Source organism: Clarias gariepinus, unplaced genomic scaffold (assembly GCF_024256425.1).
Source record: "Clarias gariepinus isolate MV-2021 ecotype Netherlands unplaced genomic scaffold, CGAR_prim_01v2 scaffold_40, whole genome shotgun sequence".
NCBI lineage: Eukaryota > Metazoa > Chordata > Actinopteri > Siluriformes > Clariidae > Clarias > Clarias gariepinus.
This window is the reverse complement of record NW_026521007.1, coordinates 187,630-206,934: the sequence shown is the minus strand read 5'-3', so window position 1 is coordinate 206,934 and position 19,305 is coordinate 187,630.

The window sequence follows — 19,305 nt, the reverse complement described above, 5'->3', positions numbered from 1 at the left end:
CGGTCGCTGGTAAGCACGGCGAGTTGGGTGGTGAGCGTTCGATTGAAGCGTTCCACGAGGCCGTCACTCTGCGGATGAAGGGGCGTGGTGCGGGTCTTTTTCACCCCGAGGCGCTCGCACACCGCCGCAAACACCTCCGCCTCGAAGTTACGCCCCTGATCGCTGTGCAACTGCTCCGGGGCGCCGAATCGGCAGAACACCTCATCCACCAGCACTCGAGCCGTGGTGGAAGCGCTCTGGTCAGGGACAGCAAACGCCTCCGGCCACTTGGTGAAATAATCCATGGCCACCAGCACATACCGGTTCCCGCGATCGGAGATAGGAAACAGCCCAAGAATGTCCACGCCCATACGCTCCATAGGTGCCCCCACCCGAAAGTCTTGCAGGGGTGCCTGCGAACGCTGGGTAGGTCCCTTCTTTGTCGTGCAGACGTCTCATCTGTGCACAAAGAGTTCACTATCTGTGTGGCAGCCCGGCCAGTAGAAGCGAGCGCGCAACCGCCGCAGCGTTTTAGTGACTCCGAAGTGTCCTGCACCCGCATGCCCGTGTACCATTCCCAACACTCGTGACCGCAGATTCCGCGGCACCAGCAGCTGAAAAGATTCGCCAGCGCCGCACAGCCGTTCCCAGTGGCGGTAGAGTAAACCTCCCCGCAACACTAGTCGGTTGAACTGCGAGTGGAGAGCTTTTTCCTCGGACCCCAGGTGAGCATCCGCGGCGTAATCCGGTCTCTGGCCCGCGTTAACCCACCCCAGTACCCCCTGCAGCGCCGGATCCTTCTCCTGCTCGGCAATTAGCTGATCACAGTCCATCTGTGGCACCATTCAGGGAGAACATTCTGCTTCACGGGGGTCGGAGAGTGTTCGATGTCGCGATCACCCACGCGCTCTTCAACCCGCCGACAACGCTCTTTGCTGCGCGGCCGGCGGGATAAAGCATCGGCGTTAGCATGCAGTTTTCCCGCTCGGTGCTGAACGGTAAAATTGTAGTCTTGCAACTGCTCGAGCCATCGCGCTAACTGCCCCTCGGGCTCTTTAAAACTAAGCAGCCACATCAGCGAAGCGTGATCGGTCCGCAGCAGGAAGGATTGCCCGTATAAGTACGGCCTAAAATGTTTAAGGGCCGCGACGACTGCTAGCAGCTCGCGCCGGGTGACGCAGTAGTTCCTCTCCGGTCCTGACAACGCGCGGCTGAAGTAAGCTATAGCACGCTCTTTACCCTCGGAAACCTGAGACAGGACGGCCCCCAGCCCTACATCACTTGCGTCCGTGTCGCGGATAAACATACGAGATGTATCAGGGAATCCGAGAACGGGCAACGTGACCAAAGCTTCCCGTAACTGAGTGAAAGCACGCGCGTGCACCCTGTCCCAGCGAAACGGCTGATTCTTTCTTGTGAGCCCGTGCAGCGAACTGGCGATCGTGGCAAAATCCTTCACAAACCGGCGATAGTAAGAGGCTAACCCGAGGAAGGTGCGTAGTTGTGACACATTTAGCGGTTCAGGCCAATTCTGTACCGCCGCAATTTTTGCTGGATCGGTGGCAATACCTCCAGCACTAATTACGTGTCCCAGAAAACCCGTCTCTCGCCGCAACAGCTGGCACTTTTTGGGGTTGAGCCGCAAATTCACCCGCCGGATAGCCAAAAATACTTCACGTAAGTTAGCTAGCGCGACCTCAAACTCCTTGCCGTGCACCAATAAATCGTCCAGGTAAACGACACAACGGTTGCGAGGAATATCTGTCAACACTTTCTCCATCAACCGTTCGAACGTCGCTGGAGCGTTACAGAGGCCGAACGGCATGCGCCGAAATTGCCATGGCCCTTGCCCGATCGAGAACGCGGTTTTTGGTGGTGCTTCCGGGGCGAGTTTTACTTGCCAATACCCGCTACGCAAATCCAACGAGCTAAACCACGCCGAGCCCACAACGTGTTCCAGCGCATCATCTATCCGCGGTAACGAATAAGAATCTTTACGCGTCACCTTGTTTAACCGCCGGTAGTCCACACAAAACCGCCACGATTCTTCCTTTTTACGCACGAGCACAACGGGTGAAGACCACGGTCCGGACGCTGGCTCTATGACGCCAGAGTCGGCCATCTCGCGCAGCTTCTGCTCGGCGATAGCTCGTTTAGCTAATGGGAGGCGTCTCGGATGTAGCCGAACAGGCGCTGCGTTACCCGTATCGATCGTGTGCTGCACCAGATTGGTATGTGTGCACTCGCGCTCATCTACCGCGAAAATATCCGCGAACTCGTGCAAAAGGGACTTCACGGTGTCGGTCTGTGTCTGACTAAGCCCTACACTGCTACGCTGCATTAGCTCGGTCATTATCCTCGCTCGGTCGGCTACCGGATGTTTACATGGCTCGTCCACCGGAAGTTCCACCCCCCTGGTGCGTGCTTCTAACACGTCCGGCTGCGCTTTGGGCACTAGCAACCTGGCTAACCCGAAGTTACCACGCAGAGTTCCGTCCACGAGATTCAGTACTGCACCCCACCTTTCCAAAATGTCTAAACCCAAGATACAATCATCCTCGATGTCTGCCACAAAGAATGGATGGGAAAGAATGATTGCACCTACTTGTATTAGCACTGTGCGACAGGCCTGTATCTTCAAATAACTCCCCGATACGGTGCGAATGCTCAAAGCCGGGTCTGGCAGCATACAACCGCACTCGCCTTGTTCTAATACTCCCCAGCGTTTTTATCGCCGTAAAGAATGGTGGAGAGACGAGTGAGCTTCCTGGCTGCCCAATGCAAATGGCTGGGAGTACTTTATTGAGCACCAACACAAAACAGCACATTCCACAGTCACTAAAACAGACATCTAACACACACACACGTAGAGCCAGTGTCCACGAGCGCCCGCGAGAGCCAGTGTCCACGAGAGCCAGTGTCCACGAGCGCCCGTAGCGAAACGTTGTCCAGACGACAGTTCACGTAGACACCCGCGTGATTTCCTACGCGTCCTGACCGGAAGTTGAACCCGGCAGTTGGGGAAACAAAGACGGCTGTAGGAGGCGGCTTCTCCTCGGCTAGTTTTAACAGCTGCTGGGGTACGTTGTCCTCAGGCCTGAGAACGTTGCAGCGGTAGTCCGTCAGTCCCTGGCCTCGGCATGGTCGCGGAATCTCGGAGGCTGAGTCGAGGCCTAGCTGCGACGGGTAGCCCTGTCCCCGGCTAGGTTCACCTACCGAGCGGCCCCGAGCCACGGGAAAACGCTCGGCTCTTTCACCGTGGTGGTCTGCCATGATGGGCTCTGCGCGCTCGGCTTCACGCAGCGCCTCAAACAGGGAAGCCGGTGCCGCCAACCGGATGTGCTCGCGAAGCCGCGACGGCCGAATTCCCCGCAGGAACGCACGCCGTGCTAGCTCTTCCTGCTGGACGGGCCCGAATTCCGGGTAGCCCCGGCGTGCGAGAGATCTCAGGTCCATGACAATCGCCCCTAGTGGCTTGGAGGCGCTCCGCACGCGGGTTGCCAGCTCCTCGCACGCGGCCTCGTTACGGTCATTCGCGCCGAACCGGAAGTGGAGCGACTCCCGCAACTTCGCCCAGTCCTTCCGCTTATCCGGCCGGAGGTCTTCCAACGCGCGGAGTGCTTCACCCTCCAGCGAGAGGGCCACCCGGACGGCTGTTTTCGCCGCGGACCAGCCCGCGAAGTCAGCGGCTAGCTCCACCTGGGCAATGAATGCGTGGGGCTCGACAGCGCCGTTGTAGGACGGCAGGTACAGCTGCAGGTCGACTCGCCGGTTGACGGCGCACGGAGCTGTAGCTTGCTCCGGGGTGCGCTCTAACCCGTTACTCTCCATCCCACTTCTGACACCAAATGTAGCGTTTTTATCGCCGTAAAGAATGGTGGAGAGACGAGTGAGCTTCCTGGCTGCCCAATGCAAATGGCTGGGAGTACTTTATTGAGCACCAACACAAAACAGCACATTCCACAGTCACTAAAACAGACATCTAACACACACACACAACCTGGCCGGAGCCACTACCCCAAACACCTTTCCCCAACACGGTGAACACATCATAACCCCTCCCGCAAAGCATGATGGTTGTCTCTCAAACCCCACCCACACCACATCATGTTTTATTTTTACTGTATATTTTGTGTGAATTATTTTTATGTATTTATTTTTTTGGGCTGTAGAACGAATAATTTAAGATTCCATTATTTTATATGGGAAAATTAAATTTGGTTTACGAGTGTTTTGGAATACGAGCCCACTTCCGGAACGAATTATGCTCGTAATCCGAGGTTCCACTGTAATTCAGAATCCTGCCATCTGTACAGAAGTTCTCTGACGACTCTGTGGTTGTGGGATGTAATAAGGACGGTGACCTCTCCGAATACCAGTCTGTGGTGGATGACTTTGTTTTCTAGTGTGAGCGTAACCACCTACAACTCAACATCAAGAAAACGAAGGAGCTGGTGGTCGATTTTAGGAAAAGTGGAACCCCTGTGACTCTTATATCTGTCCATCTGTTGTGGTGAGTGTCGTTTTCTATGCTGTGGTCTGTTGGGGCTGTAACATGAAAGTGGCAGACAGAAACAGACTGGACAGAATCATTAAAAGGGACGGATCTGTCCTGGGCTTAGATCTGGACTCTGTTGATGTCGTGGCAAGGTGGAGGATTTTGAAAATACACACAATCTTGAACAATTGTTTTCATCCGCTATACAGAGTTCTTTCTGACCTTAGGAACAATTTCAGCCAGGGACTGATTATGACTAGGTGTTCTACAGACCGCCACATAAGATCTTTTCTCCCAATGGCCATACAATGATATAAATTTCTCTGTAACATTTTCACTACGGGATAGGAACTGCCAGTAGTTACTGTTCAATAATACTTTATGACACTACTGTTCTCACAACTCAAGATAAGGTCCAAGTGCAATATCTGATTACCAATACATTTGTGCAATATTTCTTTTCATTTACACTACATTTCAAGTGCAATATGTAACTTAATGTGTGCTATATTTAATTCTATTTTTACTTCTATTTATTGTTATTTTTCTTTATTTTTTTTCTTTAATTTTATTTTTTTCTGTCTAAATTCTAATTCCCTGGTAAATGAATCAAAGCAACTGTAACTATAACCAAGACAAAATCATTTCCCTCTGGGATTAATAAAGTTCTTTTTCATTGCTACTTTCTGCTTTACAGAAAGACATACAGACACGTATGTGGGCTTCAACCTGAAATTAGTGATGGGTCTGTAAGCATATTTTAATCAAATACGTATGCATGTCTTAATCAACTTATATTCATGTAAGCATGTTTTAATTAATACATATTTGTGCAGGCAGAAATATAGAAGGCCTGTAAGTATAACAGAAAGACAGGACAGGAGCAAGTCAGAAACAGTGGTACCAGGAGCTTGGGAAATACCTAAAAATTGCCCATGCAGATAAACAGAAACCAAAGTAATGAGAGAAAACATAGAAAAACCGCAAAGACCAGGTCATAGAAAAAACAGAACAATGAGAGAAGCTAGTGAAGGGCACAGTAACCTATGTAATAAATTATGTCCTCGAAACCAAACTTAAAAGGAGCAGGAATTTCCCTAAAACATATGTGCAAGGCACCACGGACACAGGCTGGTACGAACAAACAAAGAGCAGGGAAAAATCAGAGACACAGAGCCAGTCTTTGGAATAATACAGTTTAATAAGAGTAGATACAGGATAAAAATGTGTATCTACATGGTAATAATATAAAATACAGAGTATAAAAGCCCAACGTTTAATACAAAAACATAAGGGGCTAGGGTGAAGCATCAACAAAAATAAAGTTACATATTGTGGCGTTTTTATCGCCTGAAAGGATGGTGGAGAGACAAGCTAGCTTATCTTGCTGCCCAATGCAAATGGCTGGGAGTATTTTATTCAAGCACACAATCTCACAACACGAACACATGAGACGGCTTAAAAGAAGAACACCCTATCACACATACCCTGGCTGAAGCCACTAAACCAAACACCTTTCCCCAACACAGTGAACACATAAACAGTCCCTCCCGCAGAGCATGATGGTTATTACCCGAAACACCGCCCACGCCACATTGCCCCCACCCGAGCTGTGACCGTCCCCGGTCACCATGGCGAACTCAGTCTAGCAGGCGTGACGGTGGGCGGCGCTGGCGTTGTGAACGCCGGAGTCTTTTTGCGGGGGAAGGCGGGGCACAGCCCTCTTCCTGAGGCGGACCGGCCTCCACAGAGCTCGATGTTTTGCTGACGTGGGGCTGGTAGGGAGCGAGCCGGTCCCGGTGGAGCACGACCAATCGCGATCTCCCGTCAACCGCACCCGGTAGACCACATCAGAGAGCTGTGGGACGACCGTGCAGGGGCCCACCCAGTGCGACATAAGCTTAGGTGAGAGCCCCCTTTTCCTTCCGGGGGAATACACCCAAACCTGCTCCCCAGTAGCAAAGTCGCGCCCCCGGCTGTGAGTATCGTACACGCGGCGCTGCTTAACCCCGGCGTCCGCCAACTGTCTACGCGCCAATTCGTGGACACGAAACAGTTTGTCTTTCAATGAATAAAAATAGTCCAAACCTGGTTTCGTGGGTAAATCCACTTGAGGCGGGGGCCCGAACACCAGATCCACAGGCGTGCGCAACTCGCGACCGAACATTAACGCAGCTGGCGTCAGTTGCGAGGACTCCTGCACCGCTGTGCGATACGCCCAAAGCACGAGAGGCAAATGCTCGTCCCAATCTTTTTGCCGGTTGCTGGTAAGCACGGCGAGTTGGGTGGTGAGTGTTCGGTTGAACCGCTCCACGAGGCCGTCACTTTGTGGATGCAGGGGCGTGGTGCGGGTCTTTTTCACCCCGAGGCGCTCGCACACCGCCACAAACACCTCCGCCTCGAAGTTACGCCCCTGATCACTGTGCAACTGCTCCGGGGAGCCGAATCGGCTGAACACCTCATCCACCAGCACTCGAGCCGTGGTGGAAGCGCTCTGATCCGGAACAGCGAACGCCTCCGGCCACTTGGTGAAGTAATCCATGGCCACCAGCACATAACGATTCCCGCGATCAGAGATGGGAAACGGCCCCAGAATGTCCACGCCCATACGTTCCATGGGCGCCCCCACCCGAAAGTCTTGCAAGGGTGCTCGCGAGCGCTGGGTAGGGCCCTTCTTTGCCGTGCAGACATCGCATCTGTGAACAAAAAGTTCGCTGTCAGTATGACAACCCGGCCAGTAGAACCGAGCACGCAACCGCCGCAGTGTCTTAGTTACCCCAAAGTGTCCCGAACCCGCGTGCCCATGAACCATCCCCAGCACACATGCCCGCAAAGTCCGCGGCACCAGCAGCTGAAAAGATTCGCCAGCGCCACACGGCCGTTCCCACTGGCGGTAGAGTAAACCCCCCCGCAACGCTAGTCGGTGAAACTGCGAGTGGAGAGCTTTTTCTTCGGGTCCCAGGTGGGCGATTGCGGCATAATCCGGTCTCTGGCCCGCGTTAACCCAACTTAATACCCGCTGCAATGCCGGGTCCTTCTCCTGCTCGACCATTAGCTGATCGCAGTCCATCTGTGGCACAGGCGAAACGACCACCGGCGATGGTGTAGGTGCCGCAGTGACTCGGCTGCACGCCGGCTCGGACGGCCGATTACCGACGGGGGCTTCGGAAGACTGCGCAGGGAGAATGTTCTGATTCACGGGGGTCGGGGTGTGTTCGATGTCGTGACCACCCACACGCTCTTCAACCCGCTCGCAGTGTCGACAACGCTCCTTGCTGCACGGCCGGCGGGATAACGCGTCGGCGTTAGCGTGCAATTTTCCCGCTCGGTGCTGAACGGTAAAATGATAGTCCTGCAACCGTTCGAGCCAACGCGCTAACTGCCCCTCGGGCTCTTTAAAACTGAGCAGCCACACCAGCGAAGCGTGGTCGGTCCGCAGCAAGAAGGATTGCCCGTATAAATACGGCCTAAAATGCTTAAGGGCCGCAACGACCGCAAGCAGCTCGCGCCGCGTGACGCAGTAATTCTTTTCCGGCCCAGACAACGCGCGGCTGAAGTACGCGACAACACGCTCTTTGCCCCCGGCAACCTGAGACAGGACGGCCCCCAGCCCTACATCGCTTGCGTCCGTGTCGAGAATAAACGTACGAGCTATATCAGGATATTCGAGAACGGGCGATGTAACCAGAGCTTCCCGTAACCGTGTGAACGCACGCGCGTGCTCCCTGTCCCAGCGAAACGGCTGGTTCTTTCTCGTGAGCGCGTGCAGCGGGCTGGCGATCGTAGCAAAATCCCTCACGAACCGGCGATAGTACGACGCTAACCCGAGAAAGGTGCGCAGCTGCGACACATTTGACGGCTCAGGCCAATTCTGTACCGCGGCAATTTTGGCTGGATCGGTGGCAATCCCTTGAGCGCTAATGACGTGTCCCAGAAAGACAGTTTCTTGCCGCAACAACTGGCACTTTTTGGGATTGAGCCGCAAATTCGCCCGCCGGATAGCTAGAAACACCTCCCGTAGGTTGGCTAGCGCGACCACAAAATCCTTGCCGTGCACCAAGAAATCGTCTAAGTAGACGACACAACGGTTGCGAGGGATCTCTGCCAATACTCTCTCCATCAACCGTTCGAACGTAGCGGGAGCGTTGCAGAGGCCGAACGGCATGCGCCGAAATTGCCATAGACCTTGTCCGATCGAAAACGCGGTTTTGGGTCATGCTTCCGGGGCGAGCTCTACTTGCCAATACCCGCTACGCAGATCCAACGAGCTAAACCACGCCGAGCCCGCAACGTGTTCCAGCGCATCATCTATTCGCGGTAATGGATAAGAATCCTTGCGCGTCACCTCGTTTAACCGCCGGTAGTCCACACAAAACCGCCACGATTCGTCCTTTTTACGCACCAGTACAACGGGTGAAGACCACGGTCCGGATGCTGGCTCTATAACGCCCGAGTCGGCCATCTCACGCAGCTGCTGCTCGGCTATAGCTCGTTTAGCTAACGGGAGGCGTCTCGGATGTAACCGAACAGGAGCGGCGTTACCCGTATCGATATGGTGCTGCACCAAATCGGTATGCGTGCACTTGCGCTCATCCACTGCGAAAATATCTGCGAACTCGTGCAAAAGGGACTTCACGGCGTCGGTCTGCGTCTGATTTAGCCCTACACTGCTACGCCGCATCAGCTCGGCCATTATTCTCGCTCGGACAGCTACCGGATGTTTACATGGCGCATCCACCGGAAGTTCCGCCCCGCTGGTGCGTGCTACTAACTCGTCCGGCCGCGCTTTGGGCACTAGCAACCTAGCTAAACCGAAACTACCACGCAGAGTCCCGTCTGCGAGATTCAGTACCGCACCCCACCTTTCCAAAATGTCTAATTTTTTTTCACAAAGAATGGGTGAAAAAGAATGATTGCACCTACTTGTATTCGCACTGTGCGACAGGCCCGTATCCTCAAATAACTTCCCGACATGGTGCGAATGTTCACGGCCGGGTCCGGCAGCACACGACCGCGCTCTCCGCGCTTCAACAATCCCCCGCGCAGCAGTGTAACTGTAGAGCCGGTGTCCACGAGCGCCCGCAGCGAAACGTTGTCCAGGCCGCAGTCCACGTAGACCCCCGCGCGATTTCCGACACGTCCCGACCGGAAGTTAAATCCGGCAGTTGGGGGAACAAAGATGGCTGTGGGAGGCGGTTTCCCCTCGGCGCCCCCCGAAGCTAGTTTAACGGCTGCTGGGGTACGCTGTCCTCTGGCCGGAGAACGTTGCAGCGGTATCCTTGGCCTCGGCGTTGTCGCGGAAACTCGCCGGCCGGGTCGAGGCCTAGCCGCGACGGGTAGCCCTGTCCCCGGCTAGGTTCACCTACCCAGCGGCCGCGAGCCACCGAAGATCGCTCGGCTCTCTCGCCGCGGTGTTCACCCAAGATGGGCTCGGCGCGCTCAGCCTCGCGCAGCGCCTCGGACAGCGACGCCGGTGCCGCTAACCGGAGGTGCTCGCGAAGCCGGTACGGCCGGATTCCCCGGAGAAACGCGCGATGAGCTATCTCTTCCTGCTGGCCGTGTCCGAAATCCGGGTAGCCCTGGCGCGCGAGAGATCGCAGGTCCATGGCGAACGCCCCTAGTGGCTCAGAGGCGCTCCGCACGCGGGTTGCCAGCTCCTCGCCCGCGGCCTCGTTACGGTCTCCTGCGCCGAAACGGAAACAGAGCGACTGCTGCAGCTTTAACCAGTCGTCCCGCTCATCAGCCCGGAGATCTTGCAACGCCCGCAGCGCGTCACCCTCCAACGAGAGGGCCACCCGGACGGCTGTTTCTGCCGGGGACCAGCCCGCGAATTTGGCGGCTAGCTCTACCTGGGCGATGAACGCGTGGGGATCGCCGGCGCCGTTGTAGGCCGGCAGGCGCAGCTGTAGGTCGCTTCGCTGGTGGACGGGGCACGGAGCTGTAGCTTGCTCCGGTGTCGGCGCCACGTCACTGGAGGACTCCTCCCCGAGGTCCAATACCGGAACCTGGAACGCGCCGCTCCGCTCCGGTCGCCGCTCTTTGCCCGCACTAGCCCCATCAGGGAGGGTTTTCTTTCTCCGCAGCTGCTCCGCTACTCGGCGGCCCATTTGGATCCTCCGGATTTCCTCCGGGGTGCGCTCCAACTCGCGACTCTCCATAATCCCACTTCTGACACCAATGTGGCGTTTTTATCGCCTGAAAGGATGGTGGAGAGACAAGCGAGCTTATCTTGCTGCCCAATGCAAATGGCTGGGAGTATTTTATTCAAGCACACAATCTCACAACACGAACACATGAGACGGCTTAAAAGAAGAACACCCTATCACACATACCCTGGCTGAAGCCACTAAACCAAACACCTTTCCCCAACACGGTGAACACATAAACAGTCCCTCCCGCAGAGCATGATGGTTATTACCCGAAACCCCGCCCACGCCACAATATCAAACCTTCTTTGAGCTAAAACAACACCAAGAGGAAGGTCAGTGAGAGGAATAAAAGCAGAAATGCCACGATTTAACAGAGGAACAGGTGCTTGAGGAAAATCTGTTTGAGTACCAACAGTAGCTGTCTCGTTAGTCTGTGCTAACAGACACTTTAAAATCAGTTTGGGTACCAATACTTGCATACCATCTAGGCTTTCTGACAGATGGAGCCGGAGTACTAGACTCTGGCCTTACTGGCTGAAAAGAACAGTGAGGACTCTCAAAATCCAAACGGCGTCTTTTAGAAAGACCGGGTTTGGAATCACCTTTCTTAACATAGGTAAATCCTTTGTCACGTAGATAATGCATCAAAGAGCCAGACAACTCAGAATCAGCTCGGACAGGACTCACGGAGGCCTGATCCATAACAGGTTCAGTCTGGTTGTAGTCCTCAGAAGGAACACGATCTGGACTGCCTTGGCTGTCCGAATCATCCGAAGGGATAAAATCATCAATGGAGAAGTCGCGGTTAGCTATAAAATAGAACAAAATACATGAGAAACATTGAAATAGGTAAAATAAGGCAAATAATTAAAATAGTGCAAAGGAGATGCTTACCCATGGCTGGTCTCTTGAAAAATGAAGAACAAACCAAAGAAAAACGAGGAAAAAGCCTTGACAACAAGCGCCACCCTATATTTTTTATAAAAAAAGATACGAAAAGTGAAAAGATAATAGAAAATAAATATTAAAGAAAAAGATTTATAATGGGAAATTAATAAACGTAGGAGGAGTCAGATAAGCGCAGGGAGGAGTCAGATAAGCGCAGGGAGGAGTCAAAAATAACGAAATGTAATTATAATGGAAATATTAATTGACATAAACTGGATTATAATGGAATAAAAATTCTGATGCGGTCAAACGAGGTGAAGGTACAGGGGAGGAGACTGGAGATCCCCCCTCTCAGAAACTGTATAAAAGGAGCGTGATTCTGACTGAGAAGGTAGTCTGATTTTGGCATTGCTTGTGATCTGATCTAAAGCATTGCTAATCCGGCTCACCTGGGTTCTTATTGCTGCAATAAAAGCCTGACTTACTTCATCCAGCTCTGCGTGGCGTAAACTTCTTTAATTCTTCTTTAATTCTCTTTGTTAATAACTTGTTAACTGATTGATATTTTAAACTAACATCAACATCAACAGGTGGAAGAATTATCTCCCACAGGTCGTTCATGAACAATTGGTTCTTTTTAAACAAATCTTTAACATGACTCAGATGAACGAGTAGTCTCGGAGAGTGATTCGTTCATTTTCTATTGGGCGCGCATGCGATAAGCATCGCAAAACCTCCGTATGTTATATACAGGAAACGTTGTCACGTGACTTCCATAGACGCTATGCAGTGCAGTACACAGGAAACAGAATTGAATGATTCTGCTAGTGAGTCTTCAAGTCTCGAGTCGTTTGTTCTTTTGTCACGTGACAATAGATTCAAAAGAACGAAGAATCTATCACATTAAAGCTGATCAGATTATTTTTAGCTTTAACCTGTAAGGGACCACCACTAGAAGTTACTGTTTTGTTTTTTGTAGTTTTTGTTTGCAGACTCCAACTGCAAGATGTGATGGTGAGCTACTCATTCTGTTTATTATATGTCCTTAGTTGTATTGTAATATTTTTATAACTGGAACTATAGCCAAAATTTGTGTATGTAGACGTATTGGGGGTATTTTTATTGAAAACGCAACATTTTAATTTATTTCTGATCAAAGAACGAAATGAACAAAATGAATCGAAAAAAGATTGGTTCACTTTGATGAACGAGATTCAAAGAACCAAGTCACTAAAATGATTCTTCCCATCACTACGTGAAATAATAATAAAATCACTGATATGTACATTAAAGCTCATCAGATTATTTTTAGCTTTAACCTGTAAGGGACCACCACTAGAAGTTACTGTTTTGTTTTTTGTAGTTTTTGTTTGCAGACTCAGTTTCCCAGAAGGCACCTCGGTCAGGTGATGCGAGTGCACACCTGAACCAAGGTAGCTAATTAGATCATCTATAAATAGCTGTTTAGTCTGGGAAACTGGGTCGAGCATTGTTAGTTTGTACTACTCTCATTTATGTGGGTATTTTGTTTAGTTTGGTTTAATTTGTATTTTGATTTAAGTTTTGTTTTGTTACGATAAAGAGGCTCTAGTGTTGGCAATATCTAGATGTTCAATGTGTGTCTATGTTTGTGGAGCTGACTCGGTCATGTGAAGTGTGGTGTGTGTTTAATGTTCATGTAAGTATTGTTTGTGTCCTCCTGTTATTTCCCTGACTGTTAAGCTAGTTGGTAGGTTTAGCTAAGTGTGTGTTTGCCTAGGTGCATGTTTAGCTATGAGCATGTTTAGCTAACTGCCATGCCTAGCTGATTGCTATGCCATAGTCCCTTTGTGTCTCTTCATGTCTCTAGTTTCTTCATGTCTCCAGTTTCTTTGTGTCTCTGGGCTCCCCAGTCTCTTCGTGTCTCTGGGCTCTCCGTGTCTCTTGTCTTGTTCCGTTTCAGCTCCCGGTGTAGTGTTTTGTATATGTCCTTAAGCCTGTGTTTCGCCATAGGGCTTGTGTTTAGTGTAACAGGTATGAGAGCCTGTGTCTTGCCATAGAGCCAGTGTTTCACCATATGCTTTTGACTATTGAGTTTTTGTTTCCTTATTTATATTTCGTTATGGATATGATTAAAAGACTCTTTTTGCTTACCACACCCCTCTGCGTTTATGCCTGCTCTTTGCGCCCAAGGCAACATCTGCCTATATAATATATTTTATTTAATTTTTTTTAATGAATTTCTTTCATCTTTGTGAAGCTGCTTTGAGACAATGACCATTGTTAAAAGCGCTATATAAATAAAATTGAATTGAATATACCCCCGTTCATGACATAACCTTATAAAAATTTCTACAAACTATTTAAATGTCAATGACAGTAGTTTTGTAATTCTGCACAATATCCTAGTTTGACTTGACCCTTCATAATATCGTAAAAATACATTATTGGAATTTATACTGTTATAATTATTTTGTTTATATTGAGTTCTTATTAAATAAATGGATTTATTTTGAAAATACTGCTACTACTAATAAAATTAATAATAAAGTCAGTAAGGTCAGTTGAGAGAAAAACACATTTCATTAAAACCCACAAAGCATGGTGAGAACTCCTTACACACAGATTCAAGGCAAAAATCAAATGCTCAACTCTAGAGGTACAAGACCACAATGCTAACCACTTCGCCACCATGCTGTGTGAACTGTCTTTTTTTTTTTATTTTTTTTTTTTATTATTATTACTAATTTTTATGGTTTTGTGTATCTTCTTTGACTTTTGGCTATTCCCTTTCGGGGGTCACTACAGCAAAGTATCTGCCTCCATCTAACCTGATTATCCTCTGCATCATCTTCTCTTACACCAACTAACTTCATGTCCTCTCTAACTAATTTATAAATCTTCTTTGTTATCTGGCAGTTCCAACCTCAGCATCCTTCTACTGATATATTCACAATTTCTCCTCTGAACATGTTCAAACCACCTCAATCTGGCTTCTCTGACTTTATCTCCAAAACATCTAACATGGGTTGTCCCTCTGATGAACCTATTCTCGATCCTATCCATCCTTGTCACTCCCAAAGAGAACCTCAACATCTTTAGCTCTGCTACCTCCAACTCTGCCTCCTGTCTTTTCTTCAGCGCCACTGTCTTTAAGCCGTAGAGCATCGCTGGTCTCATCATTGTCTTGTACACCTATCCCTTCATTCTCATTAATACTCTATCGCATAACACACCTGACACTTTTCTCTACCTGTTCCAACCTGCCTGTACCCGCCTCTTCACCTCATTTCCACACTCTCCATTGCTCTGGACCCTTGCCCCTAAGTACTTAAAGTCCTGCACCTTCTTTACCTCTGCTCCCTGTAGTCTCGCCATTCCACTAACACACATGTCTTCTGTCTTGCTGCAGCTAACCTTCATTCCTCTGCTTTCTTTTTTTCAGCACATCTCACCACTGTCTTACAGATCTCATAAATGTCCTGTACCACTTTAACATGCTTCTCTGCCACTCCAGTCTTCCTCATACAATACCACAGTTCCTCACTTACAGATGGAGCCACGCCAAATAGCCGCGGCCGTGTGAATGGCGTACGAATGGCGTATGGCTGCACTATGCACGCCGTGATCCCCCCTCCTTTTCTTTCCAGAAAGGCGTGTCAAGATTTCACAGTAAACAGGCCCATTCAAGCCCTATTTATTCATTTACCTGGTTCCACCACTAGATGGCGCTTCGTTCTCAAGAACACGTTAACACACAAGCCAGCAATTTAGTTGCAATCACGTGATTTTAACATCCCGACCCGCTGAACTGACGCTGCCAAACTGCACTACAGAGATAAAGATGGCGGATTAATGGACTATTCGCGGTAAGTGGTGTTTTATTTTATAAAATTTGTTTGGGGTAGTTTACAGTTTACTTTTTAGTTTAGTTTTTTTATTGGCCGTTTTGAAAATCACTGGCAGCACCAGCAGCGGTCAGATGTAACTTTAGATAAGTTAATGATCTGTTTACCAAGTCTGGAGTTAACATTACAGCTTACTGTCAGTGTCACAAACTCACAATGTCACTCCTCTTTAACTAAAAAAAGACAATAAAGCTTCGAAAATACTATTATTGTCCCTATTACAAAAGCTGCACTACCGGATGAAGAGTGTTTGTGAACATGCCTTCAAATTCTGACCTCGTGTTGTCTGAATAAATTCAGCATTTATTTATTCTTTGGGTAAGAGTTAATCTGCAGGTTATTTCTGTAAATATTATGTGATGCAGTTCATGAAGGACACAAGCTGAGGATAGATGTACAGGAGCTCGCGAGCTAAACGCTCATAACTGGGTTTTTATTTTCTCAATTTGGCTGTGACTTTGCGCGGTAGCGCGAGCACTTAGTTACCGAGCTGGATAAAACTCTGAAGTGTTTATCAGTTAAGGGGTGTGGGGAGGTGTGGGGGGGGTAGGGGGGCTTCAGTACTCAGGAAGTTATAGTTTGGCTTCAGAGATGAACTCATGCTAATATACGAGTGTTATATCGCTTAACTTATTGGTATAAAGGCGCATTAAGTAAATTCTCGGTTAATTTAATGCACACGATAATACAGACAGACTGGGGTTAACACTAACAAAGTTCACTGGTTAACATTAGCACAGGCAGTTTATTTACATTCCAGAATTCCCCAAAACAGTATTTTACACACTATGTGGTGTAGGTTTACTAGATATTCTGTAAAGTTTATTTATCTTTGTCTTCACTAAATTCTCCTGTTGTCTTTAAGCAGAGCTGTGGAGGATTGGGGGATCAGACGGATGACGGTTGGCCTTTTGGAGCTACTGAAGGAGCTTGAACAAGCTGTTGAGGGAGCTGTAGGAGGGATGACGTCACAGTGTAACAGATTTAAAATGATGTTTGGTCATGTCTATATTCTGAACATAGAATTGCAAAACGTCTGATACTTCGGGGGAAATAAAGAATTAAACTGTTCCATCTTTAGTTTTTATATTTAATATTTTACTAAAAAAGAACCAGATAGAGACTGATAAGCAGCTGGTGTTATTCTGGCATTTTAATGACCTTTAAGCAAAAATAAAAGTATTCACATGTTTTGTACAAATTACTGTTTTGACCCATAATCATTTTTCTCAGTATAAATGATTTTTTGGGTTTTAAGGACTCCATGTGAAGGTGAGAAACCTCAGTGGAGAATACTGACTTACATGGTGCTAATTGTTCTGTCTGTCTGTGTGTGTGTGTGTTTGGCGGGGGGGAGGGGTTCTTTAGACCAAGTCTTTCATGTTCAGAATCAGTCCTAAACACAAGCGCAGGGTCTGTTTTTGTCCTTAATTAAAAGGACACCACACGTTAATAAATAACACAAATAACATTGTTAATTTTGCTGAATAAGGTAGTAAGCTATATTTAAAATAAAAAAACAGGATGTAAGTGTTTTATACATTAAAGTACTCTGTATAACCAAGTGCCCTAACAAACAGCAACCGTGTACAGTACAGACAAAGAGTGTTTGTGCTGCTGGGGATTGTCATTTACAAGACAAAAAGACGGTATGAGGTGTGAATGCGCATCTCCGCTTTGCTCTTCGGTGTGTGTGTGTGTGGTGTGTGTGTTTTTTAGGTTACTAGGAGTGCATTCTTAAATCCAGTCTGTCTGAATCTTTATAAACGCCAAGTTGAAAAATCATGTTTGAGAAAATGACAACAATTAAAATCTTGATCATTTGCGTCCGTGCTTAAGTGACCCAAATATTTTTCTTAGATTTCCTATAACTTTATTAAAAGACAAACTTAGGAGGAGTGGAATGTGAGAAATCTCAACGGAGAATGTACTGACTTCTTCTTATTACTGACTAATGTGTTTGTGTTAAAGCCAGCTTAGACAAACCTGACGAATGCCGGAGCGCACACACACACACACACACACACCGGTGGCTCTTTAGCCGTTAGTGCTTCAACGTTAAACGAAGCCTCGTAAACTTGATCCTGAACAGCCACGGACTGACTTTAACAATAATAGTTTATTTTTTTTTATATTAATGTTTTTGTTTATATTTTGAAATGTTCAAATGAAGGTTTCAGAGTATATAGTTTGTTGTGTCATCTGTTTACAGCGTTGGCTGATTTTGTGATTGAGACCCGTGGGTTACATTAAAATGTTTTTTTTATTTTTAGTAGTAAGCCAGTCTTTAATCGTGGACAAATCACAATATAAGCCCTCTCTCGCACACGCGCTCTCTCTCTTACTTTTTCTTGCACACACACACATGAAATCGCATAAAACCAAATGAAACTATGGCAAAAATATTTAAGCAGTGAAAAACACAGTAGTATACTGTAGGTGATCCCTGTCCTAATAACAGGCACTAACCCTCTGGACTTGTTTAGTTCTGTTAGTATTGTTTTCAAGTGTGAATGTTTATGGGGATTTAATCTGTCTCTGCTGCCGCATGTATTCACAGTTGTGATAAGTGATTAATGCCCCATCAGATCTTTGATGGAGGAACGTTATGCTGGTTAAATGACTAAAGAAATACTGATCCGTATGGACAGATATTTGTTTCAGATATTATGCCAGATGTTACCATGTCTTTATACAGTGCATCTTTAATGAGACATGTTTACAATAGAACAAACCAGGACATACATGTTTGATGTATTTCAGTACTCTTTATTAACTGTGTAAAAACATGGCTATAGTGTACACTTTGTGCGCTGGTGGGGATTTGAAGATTGTTCATTTTCCACTGTGCCCCCCATTGTTTTTCACTATCATTCTCAGTACATTATGAAGTCCGGTGATTAATGTACTGCAGAAGTCTTGAGTAACTTTTGTCTCCCAAAATACCTCAATGGCACGAATGAGCTCTTCTTTTGTGCCCGGCTTTGCCTCCTTTCGGATGAAGTCTTTCATGGAGTGCCAGACAAGCTCGATAGGGTTCAAATCCGGTGACTCTGGTGGAGTCTTCACGCAGTTGATTCCCTCTGCTGCAATGCAGGATGCAGCAGCAGTGTGCTTTGGATCGTTATCCTGGAAGAAGCGATGATGCGATCCAAAATATTTGGCCCTGCAGCTGCTTTAATGATGGAATTTTCGAAAAACTGTCTGTCCATAATTCCCTTAAAAATTACAATAGGCCCTGCTCCATATCTCGAAATCATTCCCCAGACATGGACCTTCAAAGGATGTTTAGGCCGTGGTTTGGAAGCAAAATGTCCCTTTTTGTGGAAACTCTGTCGGGCATAGTGCTCCAGAGCTACTGTTGTTTCGTCTGTAAACAACACATCATCCCATATCTCCCCCGACTCCCTCCACTGAAGAGCTTGATTTAGCCGGGCCTCCTTACTGCGGTCTCTCATCATTGGGCTAAAACGAGTCATTCCAAACCTCCACCCAAGTTTTCTGCGAGCTCGGCGAACACTGGTGAGACTGAGATGAACGTCAAAGTCTTTGACAACTTTCAGCTGCACTTGCCGGGCGGTCATCTCATCATTAGCCACGGTCATATCATCAATAGCCTTCAGGATATTGCTACAGAAATCAGAGGTTATTATTAGACAAAAGCAAACGTAACTTGTTCTACTGTATGAATAACAGTATCAAAAGCAAACGTAACTTGTTCTACTGTATGAATGACAGTTTCACACACTTTTTATTACTTACCGGTGTAGTTTCTTTGGATAAGAATGTCGAGGATGTCTCACCTTGTAGTGATATCGCACAACACGAAGCGAAACTTTAACCCCCAACCCTGCAAAATGCTGCTGTATCTGCTGTGCTGACTTTCCACAGGCCCGCATTTGAC